Raw genomic sequence first — 19741 nt, forward strand, 5'->3', positions numbered from 1 at the left:
CAGATAGAAAGCAGTTTTAACATCTTGGAAAAGATGTAGGAGGAGGACAGCGTTAACTGTATCAATGCAATCTGTGAATGCTCTTTGCATTTCTCTTTTGCATGCTTCCCTATGTAGTCTGCTGTAGCCTGAGTGCCTTCTGTATAGGACACACTGGCAATAACCAAGTCTCTAATGGACTTGAAAGAGCTGTGGCTCTTTTCCTGGTTTGGGTTACGGATGTTTTTTTGAGAGAAGACAGTAAAAGGCAGGGAAGTGTTAAGCTATTATGAATTTATATTGGTTTCTAATACTCACTGTTAGTTACATAGCACCACAGTGCATCACAACTCTTAAGTTCAACACATCCATGTTTATGATGAGTATATATAAATGTGGCATTTTATGCCCTGTACTGCAGGGAAGAAAAAAAAAACACAAGCATGATTCAGTGAAGTTACTGCAAATCTGCCATTCATCTTTGTGGGAATTCATGTCCTTCATAACAGAACTCATTGGGACGATTTTCAGGGTGAATTTTTGTAGTGCTGGAACTGCTCTTGTAGAGGTTGGCACCAAATTGGCTAAAAATGAGTAGTAATATAATTAAAAATTGCGACCAACTGTTGTTTGTTTCGTAATAGCACAGCATGTGCCCAGTTCCTAGGGGAAAAGGCTCTTGCAGCTGCTGAAGAATGCAGCCTGTGATCTCCTTCTTCCCAGGGATGCTCCACCCAGGCCCATCTCTATAAATGGCAATTGGACTTCAGGGGATTACAGCAGGCAATGAGCTAAGCAAAGGCAGGTTCATCTGCAGCTGACATTTTCACTGCTGGGCATGAAATTAATAAAATGAATCACAGAATCTTTAAGGTTGGAGAAGACCTTGAAGATCATCAAGTCCAACCATCAACCCAACACCACCATGCCCCCTGAACCATGTCCTGAAGTGCCACATCTACACTTATTTTGAACACTTCCAGTGATGATGACTCCACCACCTCCCTGAGCAGCCTGTTTGACCACTCTCTCAGTAAAGACAGGTTGTGCCAGGGCAGGTTTAGGTCTTGAGGCCATTTCCTCTCGTCCTATCGCTAGTTACTTGGGAGAAGAGACCAACACCCACCTCACCACAAACCCCTTTCAGGGAGTTGTAGAGAGCGATGAGGTCTCCCCTCAGCCTCCTCTTCTCCAGACTAAACAACCCCAGTTCCCTCAGCTGATCCTCAGAAGACTTGTGCTCTAGGTCATTCACCAGGTTTGTTGCCCTTCTCTGGACACGCTCCAGCACCTCAGTGTCCTTCTTGTAGTGAGGGGCCCAAAACTGAACAGAGGATTCGAGGTGCAGCCTCACCAGTGCCGAGTACAGGGGCACAATCACTTCCCTACTCCTGCTGGCCACACTATTTCAGATACAGGCCAGGATGCTGTTGGCCTTCTTGGCCACCTGGGCACACTGCCGGCTCATGTTCAGCCAGCTGTCAACCAGCACTCCCAGGTCCTTTTCCACCGGGCAGCTCTCCAGGCACTTGTAACCTTGAGCTGTTTTCTGAACGTTGCAAGGGCTACAGCTTCAGCTGGAGCACGGTCTGAACTGTAAGGATGAGTTGGTGCAGTGAAGGTTGTGGTGCTCCGACTGAGTTTGGTTGGAGCCACTTGTTTTAGAGGACTGTGGGTGGGACTGTGACTGAACGAATGCTTGACCTCAGGAAACCTGGTGGCAGGTTTGCCACAAAACCCTGTGTTTTATCAAGCAGCTGTGGAGATGGCTGCTGATAAGCGTGTTCATCGTGTTTCTGCTGCCTTGCTAGCAAAGGTCAGAGCTTGGAGGAAACTTAGTGGTGCTCATCAGCCAGGGAAAATGGTATTTGAGAGAGGAATTCAGCTCATCTCACTACACATCTGCAGTTTAGCCACAGTGTAGACATAAACCTCTGAGCTGGCCGCCGTACACTCCCTACCTGCATGGGAGGAAGTGGGGAAAAAAGTATTTCTGGAGTTTCATTCTTATCTCTGTAAACCAAACAAACTGAATTGCTTCCCCAGAAGTTCCCGTTTCTCACCACTGGTTGGAAGTGGTACTTAGAGTGTTTAGTTAGATAGAGATGCTGGTATTTTGAAAGCAATCCCACTGTAGGTCTGGTCTACCCCGTAGCTGATCTGTCAGCATTTGAGACATCCCTAATTAGTCTGCACTTTTGCCATTGTTGGCTTTAATTACTCTGTTAAATGGAAAGGGTAAAACTTCACAAAGTCTAAGGGGTTCCTCAAGGATAAGCTAATTCATTCTGTAGGGAGTGAGGTATGGGTAATAATAATAATAAAAAAGGTAATAACACCAGCAAAATACTCTTTTATTAATTCTGTGCTGTGTGAGAAGTCACAGAGGCAAAGCATGCTTAATGTTTATTCAGTGGAGGGTTTGAACGGAGAAGTGTAAGGGAAGTAGCCGTCTAGGGAATAATAAACATAAAGTTACACATTTAACAGAGATGCTTCATTCTTTATTATTCCATCAGTTTCTGTCTGCAAGCATTATGGGGTATTTGTATCCATCTTTACCACAACATCTCTTGTATACTGTGTATACGATTTGTTCAGACAGGGTCTTGTATTTTGTCAGCTGCCAGTCCTGTAAGATACTGAATGCTTCTGTATGACCCAGAGCTGTATTAGGAGCAAATATTACTAAGGCAAATTTCAATTTGCATTGCATGGATAACTAGCGACTCAAATATGGAAGTTGAGACAGGGGTGAGAGCAGTCAGGATGGTGTTACCCTCGGTATCGGCCACCAGCAGAAATGTGCCGGCTCTGTCCTCCGCAGCCCAGTTACCCCTGGGGAAGGAGCAGCTTGGGGAGATGCCCACAGTTTTCCTAATGCCAGGAATTCTAGCTGCATGCTTCAGAGGAAGAATGACTCGGGTCCTGAGAAAAGCAGAGTGATCAAAATGGCTTTAAAATCATCAGATGGAATTGAAAAGTGCATTAGAGTTCCTTTTCTCAGCTTCTCCCTTTCCAAAAGTGTAGAGAACACACGTACAGGCTTCTGTCTGCAACGGCTGGAGCTCTACGTATTCCTTATGTATTCCTTACGTAAATACAAATGCTGAGATGCGCCTATACTTTCACACATCTCCTTGAGATAAAACTTTAAAGCAAATACCAAATACCACAAAGCTAACTTGTAAAAATACCATGAAATGCGAGAGTGTTACAAATGCCTTTAAAATCTATGTTGTCTTTTAGAAATGTGCCCAGTTTTCAACTCAGCCCCTGGAAAGTTATTCTTGTAGCTGAGGATATTTATTCTGTTCCATTTTTTGAATGAGATGCAGCTGTTGAATTCTTCAGACCTGAGTAAAGGCTCTTAAAAAGCTTTATTTATATTGGCGTTTTTTTCTGTCCTCCTCTGGTTCTGAACAAATAGCCACAACTTCAGCTAATGGACATTGTCATACTGCAGCTAAGCTTACAAAGTCCTGCTGCTTTGTCAGGGTGACTTCTCTGAAGAGCTGGACCCTTAGGTGAGAACATACATGTAATTAAATTAAATTACAGCATGTGAATGTAACTTCCGAAGGAGGCTGGCACATGGTAGATCCCCCCAGTGCAGCAGCTCCCGTAGGAGATCCCTAAGGATTTGGAGGACAAAGAGTACATCTAAGGCGATCAACTAAAATCCATCCGCAGCCTGTTAGAAGCACAATGCAATGATACTTAAGTGTATAATCCCTCTTATTTCAAAATACAGGCTTATGGCTTGAGTTTCCCTTGAATAAACTTTGTGATTATTAACAAGCTGTATCAAATAATCTCCTTTTGGTCATTAAAGGGCATAATGCAGATAAGAACTCTTTAGATCCTGTAAACCTCAAAATGAATTTGCGCTCTAGACCGCTACGTTACCAGAAATCTTTGACAGTAAGATTAAATGCTATGGTATTTTGATGTTGGTAGAGTCTGATAAAAGTTCAGAAGCAATATGCTGGGCTGCTACGTGGCGGTGGGATGGTGAGCTCTTTGTATGGCGGTAGTGTGAGACCCAGCAGCAAACCTAAAAAAACCTGGCAAGCAACTGTTGATTTTGCAAGGGTATTGCAGTGAAAGCTCTTTAACTTCCCGTGTCTGCATGCCTTTTTTTAGCAAGAGCTTCATACCCGCTCTTAAAACCCACACTCGTGGTTCCTTCTTTTTTCACTAAGTGCTTTCGTCAGTCAATAATGAAAAGTAAAATTCAAAGAGGTTTATGTGGATCTTTCAGCTGACTAACGTATATTTTAATTACAGTATTAATAATGTCGATAAGAGGAGGTGAACAGCTGCTGTGGCCACTTAACACAGACAGATTAAAATAATTGGATCGGGGATGTCTACTAGATTGCCATTAAAATTTTTAAATAGGAGCAGAGAGCATTTGGCAGTCACCAACAAAAGCTTATGGGGGAGAAGGGAGGGCAAGATAGAGAAGAAATAGAAGAAGGGGGTAAGAAGAGGACATTGGAAAGCTTTCATGCTGCTCATTCATCTAAAAATAGGTTTTCAGTCTGCCTCTTGAGTTAGTTTATGTTTGTGTCTTTCGTTTGGAGACTGTGGATGGAGATGCATCTTTTCGAATGCTTTGGGAGCTGGGCCTGTGCTCTTCACATTTCGGAAACAGGACTCAGAGCCTTGGTTGTGCATGCAGGGAGCTGTTGTGAGCTTCTCCCTGGCTGTGCTTCTCCCTCCAAGGACCTGACGAGGTCCTTGCTGCACCCTCTTCTCACCGAATGCTCTTTCAAAATCGAGTGCATTGTTTTCCAGAACATCAGTTGAATCCCTAGTTCTGTGTGTTCTCTGCTTTCTGCCGTCGAGAAATGTAAACATGCCGAGCGATGGGAGTTTGCCCTTGTGATTCAACGACTGGTGAGGTGTGGGCTGTACCTAATGCTGCTTGTTGCATGTGGATTTTAAAATCTCAGTAAAAGGAAAATCTGCTGTATGTTTTTTATAAAAAGAGAGTTATAAAGAGAGGCTTTCAGGATATTCCAATGACTCGGAATATGTTTGAGTGCTTTCAAAGGTCTTAAAGAAAAAATAAAGCGTACTCTCCTCCTGCTCTTCAGAGATGACAGCAGCAGGACCAGCATGTCAGAGCAAACCCAGCTTTGGTTCCTCCAGGATTGCCTTTCAGCTCTCCATCAGCTTACCGAAGTCTTGGCAACTCCTTCCAAGGTTTTCCTTTTCTAGAAATGGGGATCATGCTGCATGTTCTCTTTTAATCTGTCTCACTATATGGGCTTTTATTAGAGCCTAACATAACTTAAGAGAGTACTTATGTCATCTCTTTTGGAGACATCAGTTTCTGCTAATTGGTAACACTTAAAATCATGAGATAAAAAACCCAAGTTAAATATTTTTAATTGGCTTTTATTTGATTTTAGAGTTTATGAGGCACAGGCAGACAGTCTCTGGAGCAAGATGAGGTGTTTTGTGGTTACTGGACCAGACAGCTCAGATATAATTAAAGTGCCTTTTTTGCATATGCAACTTGCCACCACTTCTATATTTTCCCAGGTCTTAGTATCACATCAAGCGTAAATCTAACAGAGGTTGTTGTACTTCTCTTATTTATTTTTATTTTTGAGTGAATTGTATCACCTGAGCTTAATGGGCATAACCTGTCGATGCCCACTCTGTTTTGGGGCTCTCCAGTATAGCTCAAAAGGGATCCAGGAAAGGCTGAAATAGCATTTTTCAATTACTTTTCATGGAAATAGAAAAATGGAATGCATTTTTATTCAAAAGAGCTCTGCTGTGTCTCCTGGAAGCTATTCTGCAGGGTGTTTGTTTTGTTTTTTATATACCTCAGGTTCTTTTTTAATGAGCCATGAAGGGACTTCCATAATGCAGTGCCATCCTTGGAGGTGAAGGAAGGAATCTATCACAGGAACCCCTGCTCATGAGGGGAAAGGTAGCCAAGCACGCCAGGCGCTTGGATCCCAGCTCTCATGAAGCACACCAGAGTGTTTTGGACTGAAAACATCTTTCTTAGCTGCAAACATTTTGAACTTTTTGACCAAGCCATCATTTTTTTCCACAGAAAACATATCTTTCACGAGTATTTTTTTAAAGACAAAACCCTGATTTTTTTTTTTCCACTGAAAAAATGAGATTTTAGGTCAATTCTGTTTCTGAAGCTATTTTTGACAGTCTCATGAGGCTTTTGTGGACAGCATTGGTCACTGGTGTAACAAGAGATCAGCCAGAGGAATTCTCAGCTGCCTGCTAATTTGGTTCTTCTAATCCTATGCCCCTCTGGAGAGTCAAGTCCTTGGAGTTTTGTGTAATTAAGAAACAAATTAAAAGTCCCATACTGTTATCTGTGAATGACGAAGCTACAGTATCAGAATCACTTAACCATTTTCTCAATGAGAGTTTAGGTCAAGCTCAGTTTAAAGATGAATATTTTTGACTGCTCTGGGAAGAAATGAATCCAGAGTAGACAACAGAAATTCTTCCATTTTATTGCTGATAAGGGTATATGTTATATATAACCTCTCCATAAACTGTGAACATTTTGTATTATAACATTCCATCCTGGATAGCATATTTTAAAATATAAAGCTGTGCATTACTGAAAAAAAAACAGTTTGAAATGGGGAAAAATAATTTGCCAGATGTACTGGTAGCTAATAGAAATAATATAAAAATAAGATCATGTAGGTGTAGACAGCATACCCCCAAAGGACCCTGATTTTTTTGCAAAGAACACTGGTAACTACTGAATAACCTGAAGAACCCTGCTTCAAAGCAGAACCTCAACAAGTATTGCTGAACTCCTCAGTTTTTGAGAAGGAAACCCTTGCTGTCAACCTATAGTTTCAATAAATAGTTCCAATATAGTTCCACATTTTCTAGCTAAGGTAAAGGAACATAACCTTGTCTGGCGCTCGTAAATACAAGGGGGACGAGCTAGTTGGATTCTTCACAGCAACTCTGTCTGTCTGCAGGCCACCAAAAAAGGTTGGTGATTTTTAGATTCTTTGTTTGCAGGGCAGCTGCTGTGCAGAGCCTGGAAATGGCAGTTCCTTCATCTCATGGTTCGAGTGAGTGGGTTTGTGAAGGAGCACGTTCCCATTTCCAGTTATATAAATAGCAGAGTTTTGCTCATTAGAGGAAGCTCAAAGAATAATGGCACAAGGGGTATATGGGCTGAAGAAACTTCTTTTTGGAGAAAGATTGCAAGAGCTACGAATGTACAGCATAATTACAAGATGACTATCAGGACGCCGATCTCTGGCTACAGCATTTTGACGAGGAGGCATAATTCTAACTTCAGTGCCCTGGATTGGTGTTGGGATGTAAGGACAGCCAGTGACAACACTTTTCTGACAAGGTTATTCAGCTCTCTGCAGCTAAGGCAGTTTTTCTCCTTGGAGACCCTGTGTGGTGTAGTGCTTAGTGTGCAACACGCTGGCTGTCCTTAGCACTGCTCGGCCCTGGGTAGTGGCATGGAAACAGACGGGAAATGGAGGTGAGGGGCTGCGTGATTTTGGGATTTGATGTCTGATCTAAGAGGTACTGAAAATGCTGAGGCCCGTGCCTTGATTTCCCTGGGCTTTGGGTAAGGACGCGGAATGAGGGACATGCGATGTCCGTGTGTGCTGCCGCCAGGCAGGCGCTGGTGGACAAGACGCCAAGCTAGGAAGGGCTGCAGGCACTCGTGGGCTGTGAGCGCAGGCTCTCGTACCCCGGCAGCTGGGGGGCTGTTCAGCCTACCTCGATTCATCGGTGCACGAGCCATCCGGGTGGATCTATGGGGGGAAAAAAAATTTTAAAAATGTACATAATCTCCCTTGCCGTTGCCATGAGCTGTAGCCCATGGTTTCTTCTGTTCTGTGAGCAATCTGATGAAGCGCTAAGTCATGCCAGCCGAGAAACAAAGTTGTCGCTCTGAATGATGACTTGGTAAAATGCCACGTGGGGCAGAGCTGCCATCAGAATCATTGGTGATTCACTGTTTGTTTTTCGCAAATTTCCTATGCTCCCTGCCCACACACTATAGATGACAGCACTGTGTATGGGGACTGTGAACATGACAGGCATTATTTATGAAGCAGCGCCTTTATCAAGGATTTATTTCCCTAGCAAACTGTAAAATGCTCTGTCTCTGTGTTGCTGTTGTCAAAACCACGTTATAAATATAGCTGGCCCGCCTGTTTGAGTAGAAAGTTTTCAAAGGTGTTTTAAAAAGCTCCAAACCAACTGTGTGAGAAGGTTAGGCAGAAACTGCCGAGAGCTCCTCGCTGTGCTCCAAGGAGCCATGGCAGCTGCATCCAGCACTCTTTTGGCTACTCCTGATAGGGAGATTTTGGGCAGTTACGGTTTATTTTGAGGTTGCACAGCCACGGGGGAGAAGGATTTTTGAGGGGAGACCTGCACCTTCCTTGTCACTCCTTGCACTGTCTTGGGATGTCTCCTTTGCAGGGAACCCGAGCACAACTTGTCCATGCGCCTGGGATTTCCCCTGGGCTGGGCTCTCAGCTTGCTTCAAAGGAGAGAAATTGAAAGATCAAATTTTCTGCCCCTAAAATTTATGATATCTGGCAGCAAAAGGTGTCCTGGGAGTCGCAGGTGCTCCGGCTGGGTGCTCTCTCAGATGCTTGGCATGCAGCTTCAGGTCAATGACACTCTTCTTACCTTACTCTTATTTTACGAAATGGCGTAATTATGGATCCAGGTCCTTAACTCAAATATGGTTTGATCAAATACTAAAGGACAGTGAAGACGGAAGAGAACTTAGTTAATGGGTAAGGAAACTGAATAATCTCATACATAGTGGGGTATAGATGAGCGTGATGGAGAGCATGTGCTGAATGTGGTGCCTGCGGTGACGTTGGGTTTAATTTTTTCGTATTTTAGCTAAGATTGAAGAAAAGACAACAGCTTTGATTCAGCGGAGGGAAAAAAGCTGGCACTACTGACCACTTGCTAGGCTCTGGAGATCCATCAACAAACTGAGAGCTCTCAAATACCGTTTGTTTTCAGACCAGTTTCATGACCTTGCCAGTTTTCTTAGTTGGACCGAGAGGAATGAAACTATGGAATGAGAAGTGGTATTAACATTTTGAAACCAAACTGCACAATTAGGCTGATTTGTATTTGAGTGGCTTCATCAGGTGGCTTTGCTTTCAAGTCTGCAGTGACCCATTCGTCCTCTTCTGTATGCTCTGTGTGTGAAGGGCATATAACCTAGGCAGTTGTGGGCTAAGTATGCTGAGGGTAAAGGGTTTTTGAAAGCTGATGGCATGACAGCTGCAGCTGCATAGGTTCGGTTTGGCAAATAACAGTTTCTGTAAGCGTCAGGTTTTATGGCCACAACGGTGTTATTGTTGCATTTTTAAATTTGGGTTAGCTGCGTAGAAGAAAGTGGAGACCAAGAGCTGTTCATCTTCTGGCTCCGTCCGTGAGGAGCTTGTAACTCTAGCAATTGTTTCTGTTTTTCATAACAGTGGGAACTTTATGGGCTATTTTTCCCTTTCTCTGTCCAAAGTAAATGTGCTGCTTAAAAACAAAGGAGTCGCGGACTGTCTGGCAGGCACACAGTTCGAACTTGGGGTTCGAACTCTCAGGTCGGAGAGGCAGTTTACAAAATGTACCTCTCTCCTGAAAACTGATGTGGCAGCACAGTCATTTTATTGTGTGGATTCATTTTACTTTGGAATGCCACATTTTTAATGAGCCTCCATGTTAACAGAGTATCAAGGTGCTCTTTAGTGGTCTTTCCAGGTATGTACACTGATCTGTCAATCTGACCTATAGCTATATATCCAGTCAGAGCAGTTTGTATAGTTCCGCTATAGCTGAGATGGTTTCTTAAAAATATTTAAACTCTTGTTTGGTATTTAACTTAATGGCAAATTAGCAGACTTGTGTGTGCAAACAGGATATTTTTAATAAGAAATGCTGAAGTAGTGCTTCTCAATAAGCTGGAGTATTGTCCTTTGCTGTGCATTGCAAGAAGAGCACACACTGTTTCAATACATAGAAAACAGAGGAAAAGGAATTACATAGATGTAAAGTAATGATAATGCTAGTGAGTGCAAAGCCACCACTCTGTCACTCTCCTGAAGAACCTGCAAAGACAATCCTCTATGGAAAAGTTCAGAAAATACAGAAAGCTTAAAAATTAGGGAAAATACTGTGAGTACAGTCTCATCAAAACAGCTGCCGATGTGGGTGGAATTTGATATCCCAGATCTTAAAACAAACAAACAAAAAAACAACAAACAACAAACTCCACAAAAAAACCCCAAACAACCACCAAACCACAAAACAAAGGAAGAAACACAGCCCCAGAAAACTGGAGTAGGTTGGCAGAGCACTGCAGCTCACTTAGTGCTACAGGCTTCTCCCAGGCTGCCTGACATCCATGTGTAGGACAGGGTAGTGTTTGCACGCGTGAACACAGTGTGAGAGCGATAAAACCAAAATAAAAGTGTAGAGTGATTATGTAGCAAATGAAGTGAAAACTCCTAATCCCTAAACGCTAATTGCTTACTTTCTCCATGTTTGAAATGTGCCTGTCCCAGCCTCCTGGAGGCATGCCTGTGTCGCTAACACCCGCAGCGCTGCTGACATAAACTCGTGACTCAAAGAAATCTTTCTGAAATAAGAAAATAGCTCCTACACCGCCTTTGTTTCAGCCCAGGTTGTGAGAGGGAGAATGTGCATGAGGGAGCGCACACGGAGTGAGTGGGTAGTCACTGGTAGAGGTGTCCAAGTCAGCTCTCAGAGTAGCCATTCACGTAATGAGTTTGCAGGTCGTTCTGGAGGGGGCTGACAATCTCTTCCAAGGTTCAGTGTAGCAGTGGGGGTAGGTATTAGTAGCCTCCTGATTAGGGCATTTGCCTGAGATGCGGTAAAGCCTGGTTCAAGCTCTCACTCTAAACCAGGTAGTACAGACCTTTTCCTGGGTCTTCTGTGTCTCAGCCGAGTAACTGAGACCTCTCACTCTCCTTGCAAATGTAAATACTTGGAGGTCTTGCATTTTGTTCCTATCAACTAAATCACATCCACCTCCTCTTCCCCATTCCCCCCCCCCCCCAAAAAAAAAAAAAAAAAAAAGAAGAAAAAAACCCCTAGAATTGTTTTCCAACCAGCCCTGGTATGAATGGCTATTTTCCACAATGCGCAACAGATCTCATTTTCCTTAGACCCAAACCCCTTTCTGTAAGTAATATCAGATTTTAGGAAATACTGGTTTGAACTGCCTGAAACAATAAGAATAGGGGTTTGTATTGAATTAAAGGCTTTACTATTAGTCAAATCCCAGTTATTTGAGTCATGGAATTAATTATTTTATTTTACTTCATGATGAGATTCTGATGGTAAGCTCAAGTCAGATAATGTAATTTACATGTATCTTGAAAGCTCAAGATCCGGGAGGTAGACTAAAGTACTGAAATATATATTTTTAGCCTTGTATGCAATACTCGGGCTGATAAGATTTTTGCGTTCTTGGAAGTGACGGTGTATGCTCTCTGACGTGCATTCTCTCTTTCAAACAGCAGACCATTTACTTCTCTCTAAAATGTTGCAATTTTTTCTTTTATGCTGAACGTAATGGAAATAGATGTCAGTTCTAACTGTTCAAAGCATTGGCTGCAGGCACATTAATAGTTATTATTGGATTATTGGGTGCAGAAATGGTTAACTCCTGTGCTGTGCTAGCAGAGTTCTTTATTGTTTCACCAGGGCATTATGTACTACTTCAGGACCAGCAAAGCTACAAATAGGACATACAGTTACATTTGTTTAATCCAAATTGTTTAAACACATTTCACATACCGTTTCAGCCTTATCTTTTCATATGCTTAACATGAATCTTCTTAGGGTTAGAAGAAGGAACACTATTTCATATTCAAAATCTAACTGGAAATCTTTACATTTAATAAGAGTGTATCATGAACGGATGGCATTCGTGGCATGAACAGATACTGCAACCTGCAGTGTTGAGCAAAAGTTGTCCTCGGGATGGAGCCCACCTTTTCCATCACTCGGGGCACAGGAAAACTCAGAGAGGACTTGAGAGAACATGCCATTCTTGGTGTATCATGGGCTGCAGTTCCTTTTTAAGCTTCATGAGCAGCTGAATATTGAGGGCTGTTGGGAGCACGTTTGTGTTGGTCACAGAAGCTGGAGCAGGGTCTGTTTAAGGCAGCTTTGCCACTAAAAATAATACTTGTGCAGCTATTCTGTTTGATTTTAGGTTCCCTGCCATTAGCTTGCAGAGTTCATGTTAGTCCTGCTGAAGCAGGAAACTGTTTTAACACTTGAGAAAAAACATAGCACCAACCTCTCAAAGTATATGGCATATGAACCGATAAAAGGGATAAGAATTCTCCTCTTAATCAACCCAGGCTATCCCAGATCTCTTGTGTTGAGATTGATGAAACCTCTGGCTTTTGTAGTGTAGCCCATTCCTGTGGTTTCAGATGGTTTAATTACTGCAGTTCAGATTGTTACTGCGTGCAGTCGTGGTTGTGACAGCTGTGCATGTACTCTCAATCTGCAGCAAAATTCAGAGTTTTGCAGTATGGCTTAATTCTACTTTACTAAGAAAAATACACAAAAGTCTGTTTACATGAAGAATGACAAAATTTCAACTGTAATTTCACAGTTGCATCTGGGCTTTTTAAGGTGTTCTGTCTCCATTTGGGCACCTCCAAAAAAGTACTCGGCCCCTTCTGGCTCTAATTGTGGTGCTTCTGGATAAATTCCTCCAAAAGTATTGATATCTGCCAAAATAAGAAATTCAGAAAATCTGAATGTGTATTTTGATGCATTTTAAGGGAGCTTTCTAACTTCTGGAGGTTGGTTTTCTGCTGGATGTATAAAAAAAGTTCAGCACTGAGTGGATATGTTAGGGATGAATATTTTGCTAGGCGATACCTTTGTACATCATTCATGTTTATTATGTCAGAAAAGGAATGAAATACATCTCCATTACACATCAATTTTTTAAAGAGAATGCTTTTTAAATATTCTAAACATGAAATAGTATCCTGAGGCATTTGGAAAACTTGGAGAGGTGGGTCATAGAAGAACAGGAAATATTTTTCCCTTTATTTTACCAATTTTAATACTGCTGTGAAAGCATGCTCATTCTTTCGTTCCCTGTTTACCCTTAGACTAAAGTCAGAAGGGCTCCCCCCCCATCCCCCCCTACACCCCCACACACACCCCCACACACACACCCCCGATAAATGGAAATCGCCATTGTAATATTCTGAAATATGTATCTTTACTGGGGCCTGGGTTCATGCTCCCTTGCTAGATGAAGTATTTTTGCTGTGAGTGTGAATCCTGTGTCCCCTGTGGGGCATACCAGCTTTTCAGTGTCCCACGGGGCTTGTCTTAGAGTACCGATCCTGCGTCCATGGATTTCCAGCCTTGGGAATGAGACAGGATCCTAGCTAGGAGTGAGGAAGTATCTGTCTTTGGCAACACCATGGCTATATTAATTGCCATTAAGTAGTTTTGATATCTAAACCACTGTTTTGTAAAGTGTGACCTTTTTGACGAAACTAATAGCTTTTTCTGTGCATACATTATTTAATACATTTAATTACAACATAGCATGAGATAAGGCAACTTCAGGGTAAGGCTCCGAACTGTAACACAGGATCACCTGGACTGTACTTACTCTCTGCCTAGTGAGGACATGTTATTAATAATTTTGCCAATGGCATCAAGGGAAACAAGATGTCACCCTAGATAATAACTTATTGAAGTCAGTCTTTCTTAACGAAGATTAATTGTTGGGACCCCATACTTTGTGAATCCATGTTCAGATATCTTCGTTGGGTAAAGAACTGGCTGGGCGGCTGAGCCCAGAGAGTTGTGGTGAACAGAGCTAAATCCAGTTGGCTGATCTGCTGGAGGGTAGGAGGGCTCTGCAGAGGGATCTGGACAGGCTGGATTGATGGACCGAGGTCAACTGTATGAGGTTTAATAAGGCCAAGTGCAGGGTCCTGCACTTGGGTCACAACAACCCCAGGCAATGCTACAGGCTTGGGGAGGAGTGGCTGGAGAGCTACCCAGCAGAAAAAGACCTGGGGGTGCTGGTTGACAGCCAGTTGAACAAGAGCCAGCAGTGTGCCCAGGTGGCCAAGAAGGCCAACAGCATCCTGGCTTGTATCAGAAATCGTGTGGCCAGCAGGAGTAGGGAAGGGATCGTGCCCCTGTACTCGGCCCTGGTGAAGCCACACCTTGAATCCTGTGTTCAGTTTTGGACCCCTCACTACAAGAAGGATGTTGAGGTGCTGGAGCGTGTCCAGAGAAGGGCAACGAAGCTGGTGAATGACCTAGAGCACAAGTCTTATGAGGAGTGACTGAGGGAACTGGGGTTGTTTAGTCTGGAGAAGAGGAGGCTGAGAGGAGACCTCATTGCACTGTACAACTGCCTGGAAGGGGTTTGTGGTGAGGTGGGTGTTGGTCTCTTCTCCCAAGTAACTAGCAGTAGAACGAGAAAAAATGGCCTCAAGTTGCACCAGGGGAGGATTAGACTGGATATTAGGAAAAATGTCTTTACTGAAAGAGGGTTCAAATGTTGGCACAGGCTGCCCAGGGTGGTGGTGGAGTCACCATCTTTGGAAGTGTTCAAAAAACGTGTGGATGTGGTGCTTCAGGACATGGTTTAGGGGACATGGTGGCACCGGATTAATGGTTGGACTTGATGATCTTGAAGGTCCTTTCCAACCTTAGTGATTCTGTGACTGCTTTTCACTGCAGAACGGGTTTTGGTTCATACTAACAGCAACGCTGGGGAAGTGAGGGATTGTCTGTACCAACAGTCAAATTGTGAGAGTTGATGCCTGCAGAGTCTGGAAATAATTTTAGAGAGAGTTGAAATGACTAAGGTAAGTGAAAGGTTTATGAAGTGGCAATGATACGCGGTTTCATGAAGCTTAAGGAAGTAATTAAGCAAACAGAGTTAAGACATTGTAATGCTGTATTTGCTGTGTTATTTGCAAAGTAATCTTTTTGTGTGTAAAAATACTGAATTCATTTACAGTGGAGACCCATCTAAATACAAGCACATAGCTAAGTGTTGCTAGGGTAGGAGAAAATCAAGGAGACATAATTGGGTTTGATCTTAGTGGTTTCAAATGGATTTGAGCAAAAGAAAAGTAGACAGCTAATCTGATAATGGCATTTATCTAAAGTCATTAGTAATAAAAATAATGCAGTAAGATAGAAATTGCTTTCTCCATCTTGCATTAAAATTTGTGTTATCTAAAGCTGCCATGTGTGGAGGTTCTTATTTCCCACCCTGTGCATGATCCACCTTACTCACTAAGGCTTAAAACTCCGCAGAGGTCAACGGAGGTCGATCATCACCTGTAGATTTGCATCTACATTCAGGATTTCTTGCAGTAGTTGTCAGCCGATTTCTGTATTGTACAAAGGACAGAAGGACAAGACTTCACTAAAAGACATCTGAAAGACTGTGTGTTGGAGGCGCGGGAGAAGGAGGTCAGGTACACAAGAATAGCCTGCACATGCTTAAGAGTAATTTAAGTGCATACTGTTGCTTAAGTCAGGATGTACCACTTAATGTTTATTTTGGAGCCACTGCGCATCCAACCTGTTTTAAAAAAAACACTTGAAAGAATATTAGTAAAACTGCAGTCTGCATCTTATTAAAAATGTGCTTGTGACTGCGGACAAGAAATATGGGAAAAGTGGACAGATTCTTCAAAGGCACAAGATACAGTTAATCAGTCATCTCCTTTGCTGAGTCATCTGCTCTGGTATTTTAATTACGTACCTGATAAGCGAACTGCTCGGTTGAGTGGAGGAAAGATGTTAGATGTTAGTGGGAGGGCCAGAGAGAAAATGCATCTGAAGCTGGAGATTTGTGAGGGAAAAGAAGTGACTGGTTGGTGGAAGAAACCAGAGAAGGCTTTTAGTCTGGTTTAAGGTAACAAAGTTTTAACTTTCATAAGGTAACCAACTTTTAACTTTTGTAAAAGTCAGTTATGAAGGCACCCTTGTAGTTAGCAGTTTGTGCCCTATCAGGCTGATCACTTTATCCCAGAGCAGTATTTCTGTTTGCACTCTTCTCTGTTTGTTTTTGTCTTGTGGAGTTTTTTTTTTTTCCTTCCTGGTGATGGAGCCATTTGCAGGTCATATTCTGTTCTACAGTCCTACAATCTAAATAATAGAGAAGTAGCTGCGTATGTATGTCTGAACACATATGCAGGGTATGAACTTCAAAAACCAAGTCACTCTGACTTGGTGCTTAAAGATCTTCTGCTCCCCTTAAGCTTCTGCAGGGAGCTATGTCAGGCTGATGTTGAAGTAGGCTGATGAATGTTGCTTGTCGTATGGAGAGAGAAACAGAAAATACCCTCCGTATCTGTCCTGCCCTTTCCCTCCCTTGGTTGCCTCACAGAGTGGAGAATAGCCTTAAGCAGATGTGACTGATTTGACTGCACCAGTAGCCATCCTCCAAGGGAGCTTGACTTCTCTGGACCTCTCCCAAGCCTGGTTGATTTTGCAGTAATTTACAGACTGTATGTAAAATTGTACAAGTGCTTTAGAAAGAAGACGAGGCTTTTAATTTACCTTGTGTTACACAAACCACAGGAGTCTTTGAATAGATTAAATTATCAAATACTGTGTTTTGACTCATAGAAGACAGTGATATATATTTGCCAAATAAAACAGACTTTTTCAAGAAAAATTTCTTGAGCCTCTCACTTCTTTAGCAGATTGGGAGATTCCACTGGCCCTAACACATGATTTTCCAAAAATATTTTAGTTAATTAGTCATGTGTGCCATTAGCATAGTAAAAACCTATGTTAATGTGACCTAGCAGAGATTTTATCAAACCCATAGAGTGTAGAAGAGGAATGTCTTCTTTAGTGCACAGCAACTGGACAGAGTGATTCCACATCCTTTATCGCTGCTCAGCAACCTGTCATGGCATTGGAAGGTGCAGAGCTTGCATCCCACCGTTTTTGGCCAGACAGGGCCAACCCAGTGAGCACCAAGGACATACTGGGAGCTTGCAGACTGCCAGAATAAAAAAACTGGTTGGAAGGAACAGGCCTCGTAATCTTGTTGGGTGCTTTCTTCTTTCCCTTGGTTTTAAACCCTTGACCTCCTATAAGAAAATGAGGTGGGGTGCTCCCTTATTGAGGTGAAATTAGCCTGGGCAGGATTCCTGAGCCAGTGCGAAGTTGGCTGCTCTGCTCATATAAGGCAGCACAGCTCTGTGCAAAGAGGCTCACTGGGGTCCCCAAAGCAGAGTATTAATGCAGGACTGTACCAGAGCTAGCAAGCCCCGTCTCTCCGAGCTCAACTCATTGGGCACGGCTGATGTTTGAGCTGAGTAGTACAGCTCGCTGCTTGCAGTTGCAGAGATAATTCAGGTATAAGGCAGAGGATACAGTCACCTCCAGTGTTAGATTTGCCCTTGGTAATTTTTGTCCGAAAAAGAGCAATAATTCATATGTCCATGCAAAATTCAGTTAAGGAATATGTATTTAATTTGTGGTAATTCCTAGAAGCTCCATGCACCCCTTGGATTTTGTGCTCTATGGGAAACAGGACATGTCCTAAACGTATAAATATTCTGTTAACGTCAACATTTTCTAATGGATATCCTTTTTGCTTCCCATTCCTCCTTCACAATTAAACATCCTGGTTATAATTTTTTTGTGGTAGAAATATCAGTGATATTTTTGTTTATGAAAATCATTTCAGAGAAACAGATAAAATCCCCCCAAACTCTACCATTAAAGACCTGTATTTCTCTCTTTGTGCCAGTTTGACTGTAGAACATTTTGTAGACTATATGCTCATGAGGATGCATACTTTTGTACTTGTAAAGTTTCTTTTGCGTTATCAGGGTTGCAAAGGAATTAGTTTCTTGGTATGCATTGTCTGGTTGTGGATTCTGTTCTCGATCACTTTTATCTATAAATGACAATAGCTTTTTAAAAAATGTAAATGTTTACTTGCGATTTTGTAAATAAGGTTTATGTGACTTGCTGCTTTGGTTTTGCTTGAGTTAAGCTAGTCAGCTTGGCTCGTGTCACTATGCAAACCTTTAGTTCGAGATTACTAAATCTAGCTAATCAACAGCCAGGCACTAGAAGACCAAGAAGAGACGAAGAGGAAAAAAAATTAAGGAACGTATTCCAGTAGTCAAATACTGGGCTAGCACAGAAGTTTGCGTATGTGTATGTATATGTATATGTAAATATCATAAAGATATTGAGCCTAGTACATGCATTGAGTGTACAGATATGTAGTTGCTCACGTTTAGCTAACAGCTTTATCTATTATGGTTGCCTAATGACTTAGAAAAATACTATGAAAAAACACTTCCTTGATGAACTCAAACACACTTCATGCATCATAAGAAATTGTGTTTAATGTGTAGTTCCTTTGATCTATATTGCTGTATGTATATGTGAATACACACACAGTCATAGGTATGCATATATAGGTACGTGTATGTGTGTGTATACAGGTTGTATGTGTACACGTATATAGGCAAAATATGTGGAAACGTGCACGAAGATGTGTGCGTACAACAGCATGAATAACTGCTAAATTAAGTCAAATTTGACTGATTTTTGTAATAAGGAGCTTCAGCCAATCTCTTTTAAAGTCAATGGATATCCTTTTGACTGCAGAGGTATGTGCGGAACAGATGAATTATAAGTGAACAGTGAAAAAATGAGCGTGCAGTGAAGGTATGGATGCTGAAATTTAAACTGAAAATGGGCTCTTAAAATGAGAATGAAGTTGGTTAATTGTAAGTCTGCCGTGTTGTGATGAAGGGCAGATTGGTGGATTTGTCTTTACAGCTCAGCTGGTGTACATCAGAGTTTTTCCATATCTACAGCTGCATCAGGTTATACCTACTGACAAGACTGATGTTTATTTTTTAACATGGTTAGAATGAAAAACAAATTCTTCTTTCTTTCCCTGTAGTGCTAAAATGCACTCTTTGATGATGCTTTGATGAATTCTGAAATTCTTGCTTGAAGTTATTTGTCAGCCTTTAAGCTTGTCTGTGTGCTTGCACTTCTCTTTGACTAATGATTACTTCTCTCAGCTGAACTAAATACTAGCTCAGAGAATAGCTTTTTGTGTATGTTATCACAGGTGGGAGATAGAATGGCTAAAGCTTTTGATTTGCCCTCCGAGCATAATTGGTACCTTACGGAGATGCAGCGTATGTCATGTTGTTTTCCTGTAAAAATTTCAAAACATACATTGTTTTCAAAAACGTGAAACAGCTTGTCCTTTAGTCGATCTTGGTCTAAACACAACATCGTCATAAGGAGGGGATGAGATGTGTCAGAAAAGAGAAGGGGCTCTGCCTGGTACTCTCTGAACAGCCTCGTGGAGTGGGATTAGCAAGTTGAGGGAGATAAGATGTGTGTTGTTCATGGACCTGTGGAGGTCTGCATGTCTGACTGACTATGTAGAGAAAGGAATGAAGTGATGACCAAGAACTGTACAAAGAAAGCAAACTGGGAAAAGCAGACAAGAGCTTTTTTTTCCTGCGTTGTGCTTTTGGTGACTGGAATCCTAATGTTTTTGTAACAATACTTCGTTAAATGGTTTAAGACAGAATTGACTTTTTGTTTTGCATGTCTGTACTCCTTTTAAGGAATGCTGCTCTTAGGAAAACAAAGATATTTGAAAGGTTAGAGATGTCCAAGAAAATGGCCTTTTAGAAAAGAGGAC

At 42.1% G+C, this 19741-nt stretch overlaps 1 protein-coding gene across 1 annotated transcript in view; it reads left to right on the forward strand.

Moving 5' to 3' along the window:
• Positions 1–19741, forward strand: part of ARHGAP6 (Rho GTPase activating protein 6) — a 346729-nt gene that overhangs the window by 263352 nt on the left and 63636 nt on the right. The window lies entirely within an intron of this gene.

This window comes from Phaethon aethereus, assembly GCF_964289735.1.
Source record: "Phaethon aethereus genome assembly, chromosome: 1".
Lineage (NCBI taxonomy): Eukaryota > Metazoa > Chordata > Aves > Phaethontiformes > Phaethontidae > Phaethon > Phaethon aethereus.